Source organism: Moschus berezovskii, chromosome X (genome assembly GCF_049115385.1).
Source record: "Moschus berezovskii isolate FMDL1 chromosome X, NW_MosBer_1.0, whole genome shotgun sequence".
Classification (NCBI taxonomy): Eukaryota; Metazoa; Chordata; class Mammalia; order Artiodactyla; family Moschidae; genus Moschus; species Moschus berezovskii.
This window is the reverse complement of record NC_142488.1, coordinates 108,959,852-108,967,348: the sequence shown is the minus strand read 5'-3', so window position 1 is coordinate 108,967,348 and position 7,497 is coordinate 108,959,852. Positions and strand designations below refer to the sequence as shown.

At 39.0% G+C, this 7,497-nt stretch overlaps 1 long non-coding RNA gene across 1 annotated transcript; it reads right to left on the bottom strand.

Moving 5' to 3' along the window:
• Nucleotides 1-1,353: 1,353 nt before the first annotated feature.
• LOC148773426 (uncharacterized) lies at nt 1,354-6,523 on the bottom strand. The gene is made up of 3 exons (XR_016036928.1): nt 6,408-6,523; nt 5,007-5,122; nt 1,354-1,434 (listed from the first exon to the last, which is right to left on the bottom strand). It is a non-coding gene; the product is annotated as an uncharacterized LOC148773426 (long non-coding RNA).
• Between the last annotated feature and the right edge of the window lie 974 nt (nt 6,524-7,497).

Genomic DNA, 7,497 nt, shown 5'->3' with positions numbered 1-7,497 from the left:
GAAATCTTCATGAGAGCAGAGATTATGCTTCTGTACTATTCTCAAAGAGATTTTCCCATACCTGCAACAACTTTCTTAATACAAATCTAATTATGTTGCTTTCCTGCTCCCTGACACCTAAAAGAAGAAGTCTAACTGAAAACCATGAGGACACAACCATCTGGTCCCCACTGACCTCTTCAGTCTCATCTCAATTGCTGAGTCCAAACTAAATCCTAACTTGAGTGCTGCAGAGAAATGTTGCTCAATTAGTGTTTCCTGTCCTTCCATTTGCTCTCAGTTCTCTGTAGGCTTCCTTTGTCCTAATGGTATTTGTAGATGTGCATCGATGTGTGCTTTCCTCTACTGCACAATAAGCCCTCAGACTGTATCTTTGACACAAAATCTGACACCAGTAATTACACATCCAGTCACTGTTCAGTAAATGAATGATTTTGGAATCCCTTTCCCTTAGTTGCTTGTCATACGCTTCCACTGAACTCAGCTTTTCATTTATTTCTTTATTCACAAAACTGCATTACAGAATGGCAATTTAAAAATAAACCTTCAAAATGATCTACTTTTCTATCGATTTGGGACAATAAATTGCCAAACAAAGAATGACAAAAAAGTTGCTCGGCTAGCCTATTCTACAAATCAGTTAACTGAATTTGTCTTGGTGGAGTTACAAATACCAGAGTGGAAGCCTAGACTGTGACTTTCCATAATTTTAACTCTATCTAGGTTTCTGATGCTTAACAGACCAGCAATAAATTTTTGCTGAGTCATACTTGTTCCTAAAAACCTAGTCTGAAGTTTTAGTTTACATGACGTAAATGGCCTGAAAATCTGGAGCGCACAGATACAATTAGCACTGAAAGGAAGGATTCATTCATCTGAACATGTATTAAGTGCCTACCACTTGCAAGATATCATACAAGGCCCTTGGGTTTTGTAACTTGTCTTTGCTTTCAAAGTGATTATACAGGAGCGCACTCACAAGTTATATATCTTCAGCATGCTAATACTTTAAAAAGAAACCAAAGAGAAGAAATATTGACAGCTGATAACTTTACCATGACACTCCTCAAAGGAGCCTACTGGAAAAAAAAAAGGAACAACAAGATGAAATTAAAAGCATGTGGTGATTTTAGGGAATTCGTGGTCAGGCCCTCTTTCTGTATTTTGCTGTTCTGTATTAATGTTTACGAAGGCAGGATATAATGGCTTCATTATCTGAGGTTTGGAGATCCTGTTCCCCTGATCTTTCTTACCAAGAAACAAGGCCACTCACAGCCACAAAGATTTGTTCCTTACCTTACTGATGAACGCTCGCAGTGAGGCAAAGACATGTTTCAGTGACACTTCAGACTGCCCATTATTAAGAAAAGCAAGATGAATATCAAATACTTTTTTCATTAACGGGTTGTGGCCATCATTATTTAAAAGCTGACTCTAGAAAACATAAAAAAGCTTTTTTTACAAATAGTTTATGCTGCTCCCCCTAAAATGAGAGAACAGGCTTTACCAATACCTGTCCATCAAACCACTGCTTGAAAAATAACAATGAGAAGCTTAACATAATCTAAAAACATTTCTGCCATCTTTCAACTTGGAATTCGCAAAATACTATAAAAACTACATCCATACTTAGTAACCTGCTTTTAAACAGATGAAAAAATTTCTTTTTCCAGTATACCACAGCAAATACAGAACTATTATGGGAAGTGTATTTTCTATTGACCTAATCAAATTGCTTCTTAATTAAGAAATCAGTAAATTAAAAATGGATACACGATAACTAGCCTTTGCATTTCTCTGACAGAAACAAAGTAATGTAAGAATTAAGGAAAACATCAATTCTATTTTAAAATTCTATGATTCAATTCGTTTTTAAATGTATGCTTCTGTTCTGTTCTGTTCAGTCACTCAGTCGTGTCCGACTCTTTGCGACCCCGGGGACTGTAGCCTACCAGGCTTCTCCATCCATGGGATTCTCCAGGCAAGAATACTGGAGTGGGTTACCATTTCCTTCTCCAGGGGATCTTCCCGACCTAGGGATCGAACCCGGGTCTCCCGCATTGGAGGCAGACGCGTTAACCTCTGAGCCACCAGGGAAGCCCAAATGTATGCTTAGTGTATGTCTACCACTGGTGACAATTAAACCCTCTATGAGTAGAGATAATAACAGGTATCACAATTGAAAGACTACACAAACTGTTTAAAGGTTCCTTAGATACTTATCAGGAATAGGCTGCAGAATCTCTTCATGAAGTATTAAATTTGTTCTGATGAATGTGCAACTCAAATTCATTTTTTATTGTGCCAGTAAATAAGACATTTGATTTCAAAATTTGCACTCTTATTCCTTCTTTCTATTCAGATATTTCTTAATTTATTTAACATACATCTCTTGGTAGATGACAGGCACTATCCTAAGTGCTTTAGAAATATTAACTTACTTTTTTATTGTGAGACTGGAGGTGGAAAGGGGGACTGCATATGGGCACCAAGGATCTTTTTGAGATAATGGGAATGACTGGATTGTAATGACTGCACAACTCTGTAAACTTACTAAAGTAAAGATATAAAAGAAACTAGAAAGTGGAGAGAAGTATCTATTAGTTTGTGACCTTTCTGTTTAAAAAATAATGCATTGGTTAATGTCTTCAGCCCTGCTCTCCTATCCCTTAAGAAACCAATTAGCAGGTTACAACTTGGCCATAAGTAACAACAAAAAACCAAAACCATATGCATATTTGTAACAGATGTAATGGTAACACTGATAGCCAGAATCCCAGAATGGTGCTCCATCTTTCTGGCTCCTCCCTTGAAGTGAAGTGAAGTGAAGTCACTCAGTCGTGTCAGACTCTTTGCAACCACATGGACTGTAGCCTACCAGGCTCCTCGGTCCATGGGATTCTCCAGGCAAGAGTACTGGAGTGGGTTGCCATTTCCTTCTCCAGGGGATCTTCCCGACCCAGGGATCGAACCCATGTCTCCTGTATTGTAGGCAGACGCTTTACCGTCTGAGCTACCAGGGAAGGCCAAAACCATAGGCATATTTGTAACAGATGTAATGGTAACACTGATAGCCAGAATCCCAGAATGGTGCTCCATCTTTCTGGCTCCTTCCTTGCTGCTGCTACTGCTAGGTCACTTCAGTCGTGTCCGACTCTGTGTGACCCCATAGACGGAAGCCCACCAGGCTCCCCCGTCCCTGGGATTCTCCAGGCAAGAACACTGGAGTGGGTTGCCATTTCCTTCTCCAATGTGTGAAAGTGGAAAGTGAAAAGTGAAAGTGAAGTCGCTCAGTCGTGCCCAACCCTTAGCGACCCCACGGACTGCAGCCTACCAGGCTCCTCCATCCATGGGATTTTCTAGGCAAGAGTACTGGAGTGGCTTGCCATTGCCTTCTCAGGCTCCTTCCTTAGTCTACTTAAAAGCATGGGGTAGTGGTTAGAAGCAAGGACTCTTGTGATAACTGGCCAAGATTAAAATCCTGATCTCCTACTGACTAGCTATGTGACATTAAGTTCCCTGTGAGCTTCACTTTTCTCACTTTAAAATGGGAAAAATAATAGTATCCACATCACAAAGCTAGTGTGAGGATTAAAGGTGACTTAATATTTGTCCTTTTAAGTTGATTGAGGTTGAATTTACATACAACAAAATTTACCTATTTTAAATTTATGATTTGATTATTTTTAATAAATTTACAGAGTTGTGCAGTCATTGCAATCCATTCATTCCCATCATCTCAAAAAGATCCTTGGTGCCCATCTGCAGTCCTCTTTTCTACCCCCAGTGCCACAATAAAAAAATGAGTTAATATTTCTAAAGCACTTAGGATAGTGCCTGTCATCTAACAGAGATGTCAACTAACAAGAGATGTATGTTACATAAATAAGAAATGTCTGAATAGGAGGAAGAAATAACAATGCAAACCTTGAGACCAAATGTCTTATTGACTGGCATAATAAAAAATGAATTTGGGTTGAATTTTAATCAGAACAAATTTAATACTTCATACAGAAATTCGGCAGTCTATTTCTCATTACTATCTAATTCAGTTTTCCCTTATAAGACTCTTTGAAAAGCACAGGCCTGGTTTCCATAGTAAAGCTGGAGGCCTGAAGCAATTAACGGAATTACTTTGAGAAGGGGAAAGAACAGAAAACAATCTGTGTAACTCAGACGAAGAGCCAGCACGAGTTTTCACTTTTGACTTCTCCCACTACTGTCACCTCACATTATGGTTATATGGGCTCCCCTGGTAGCTAAGCTGGTAAAGAATCTGCCTGCAGCGCGGGAAACCTGGGTTCAGGCTCTCAGTTGGGAAGATCCCCTGGAGGAGGAAATGGCAACCCACTCTAGTATTCTTGCCTGGAGAATCCCAGGGACAGAGGAGCCTAGCAGGCTACAGTCCATGGGGTCGCAGAGTCGGACACGACTGAGCGACTAAGAAAAGCGCATAGTTATGTAAGGTTTATTCAAAGCACTCTAACATCCATTATCTCATTTTATACCTTCGACAAACCTGCAAGATAACTGCTTTCAATTTCTTCTTCTTATATTTTTTAATCCTAGCAATGATGATTTGTACTGAGAGGCAAGCATCGGAATAAAACCAATAAACCCCTGGCAAGGGACACCAGCCAGCCAGCCAGTCTGCCTGGACATCATCTGGCTTGACAAGACACCTCATCTCAGTAGGTATTTGGACAGGCTGACTCAATCATAATTGAGGCTAAAAATGACTGGGTATTTTCATAAAAGTATGAAAATACCTGTTTTTAAACAAAAAATAATAGAGAAGGGAAATAAAGAACAAATTATTAATAGTCCAACTCTCTCATTTTAAGGATGAGTCTCAGTGATTTCTTGAGGTCACACTAGATCCGCCACCCAAGTGTCCTGACTGCTCACTGGGGGCTGTTATTCTGTACTAAGCTTCATCTGCCTAGTTAAGTTTTGCATATTTTCTTTGCAATGATACCAACTGAGCCCTAACTTTTCATTTTTACCTTGAAACACTGAGTGAAAAATGATATGGTATCTAGCACTGTTAGGGAAACTTCCGTAGCAGTGTTTCCTTCAAGAAGTGCCTGATGGAAAATGTCTGCTTCAGTTGTTGAAGAACCTGAAAGTTGTTTCTTTTTTTTTTTTTAAAAAAAGGAAATTAAAACTGGGATTCACATAATAGTTTTGAATGATTTTCTCTCCCAAAGACTCAGAGAGAGAGACAAGCAAAAAGACACCAGGCTCTCAATACCTGCAGACTTAATGAGTTTTGCTGTATTTACTCCTTAATCAAATACGATCTGGGTTAATCAATTCTGCTATATGTTTTTTACTTCAGCTTTGTATCAACAGCTCTGCAACAAATAAATAGGTGCCTACTTCTTTGAAGACAAGATGTGAGTGATGATCTAGGTATGTAACTAAGAAATAACGTGGGAGGCATTTTAGACTGTGCTGCTAATTATGTGTACAAAAATGAGAAACTCATAGAAATGCAGCTATGCTATGTACAGTGGTTCCCTGTGGCCTGATGTTTTCAATGATGCCAATGGTATGAGACTTGTTTCTAAATCAGAAGGAAAACAAAGCATCTGGGCCAACTGAAAGACATAGGTTCTTTACATCGTTACAAGTGACAAAGTAAAGCTGAAGGCTGTGACAGTTGCTTTTTTTTGAAAGGTCCTGAGTCTAGTAGCTCAGCATCCATCTGCTCAAGACATTTGTGCTTATTATTAGTCCTTATGGCAGAGCCAGTTCTGCTGGTTTCCTCTTATGCAACCTCTAAAGGACCGTATGGAAATGAATGTTTTCAGATTCTTTGACTTTTTATTAAGGTTTGCTTTTTAGAGGATGCTGCTGCTGCTGCTAAGTCACTTCAGTCGTGTCCGACTCTGTGCGACCCCATAGTTTAGACGATAGCTTTCATTTATATGACCCTCTAGCTTCCTCCTTGTCCTATTGAACTTGTCAGTATTTCTACCTGTGTGAAATACATCTTTGTCAAAATAGTATTTACAGTGCTCTGATTTCTACAGACAGCTCAGGATGGGTAATCCCTTAAAAATCACTGAATGAACAATAGTCACTCTCAACAAATATTATATATACTATTATATTCAAATGTCATTATTTGCATTAAAATATGGATAAAAGATATTGAATGAAAAATCATATAAGAATAATAATTCAATGAGAAAATTAATTTCTGTCATGTTAAACTAAGAACTCACTATTAACTAAAATTGCCAAAAACAATCCAGGCATATTTGATATTATATTCACATATGATGAAATGACTGTACAGAAACAGAGATGTGAAATGACCTCCAGCTGTAACGGTGATTTAGGTTAAATAGTATTAACATCTGTTTCAAATCGGTACCTTACCCACATTCTGCTCTTACTGTGATTAAGTGTAAATGAACTTTCCAGGCTACTAAGATGCTGAAGCCAGGCCTGCATTATTCCTGATCTGTTTCGGAGAGCTGGCAGCATTTGTGATTTTCAGTCTACTCCAAAGTGTTTGGACAGCCAGCCATCATGCACCCTAAAATAAATGTTAAAGTTAGGAAATGGATTACTCTAATACTGTATCTCAATGTTACACTTTTTTTTTAACTAATAAATGACTCGGTTTCCACATAAACACTGTGCTATGCTCAATATTCTACCGATTATTATTTGGCTTAAATGAGACATCACTGGGAATTGTATGATGCTTACTGTATATTTAAAATATCTTATACTACAAGAATACAAGTAAGGGGTCTAGAGAAAGTTTCTTACTTTCCTTCCTCTTCTCTAAAATATCAGACAGTGGACAATATATCAGAGTGGACAATACTCCAATAAGATTCCATCTTTATCTCAGGAGATAAGGAAAGGCAAGAGTCAGAGAAAACAACGAGAGGGACACTCAAGAGTTGACATGGCAGGGGGTGGTTTCCTGGAGTCAGATATTTAAGAATGAGCACCGATCTAACCTGTTTCTGGACCGGAGTTAAACTTGGGTCAGAATTTTTTACTCTACAAACATGTCTATTTGCACATTTTTATTTTGTTTCCCTTTAATTTTAGGGCTTCATGAAAAAAAAATTAACAACTAGGTCTTGGTGATGGACAGGGAGGCCTGGCGTGCTGTGATTCATGGGGTCGCAAAGAGTCGGACACGACTGAGCGACTGAACTGAACTGAACTGAACTGGATGCAGGGACTGAGAAAGAAGAAGAGTTTGTCCATCCTCTAGTAAACACAGAGGGCAGGTCACCAGAATCTTAGAGGTTAAGGTTCATCGTGGTATTTACCATACCAGTTCCCAAACAGCTCCCAGTGCTGGGAAGACAACAGAAATCATCACTTGAATTATTAGGATGTCCCAGAGTCTCAGCAATAAACCTAATCCAAACCACCTCTTTGGGCTTCCCTCATAGCTCAGTTGGTAAAGAATGCGCCTGCAATGCAGGAGGTCCCGGTTTGATTCCTGGGTCAGGAAGA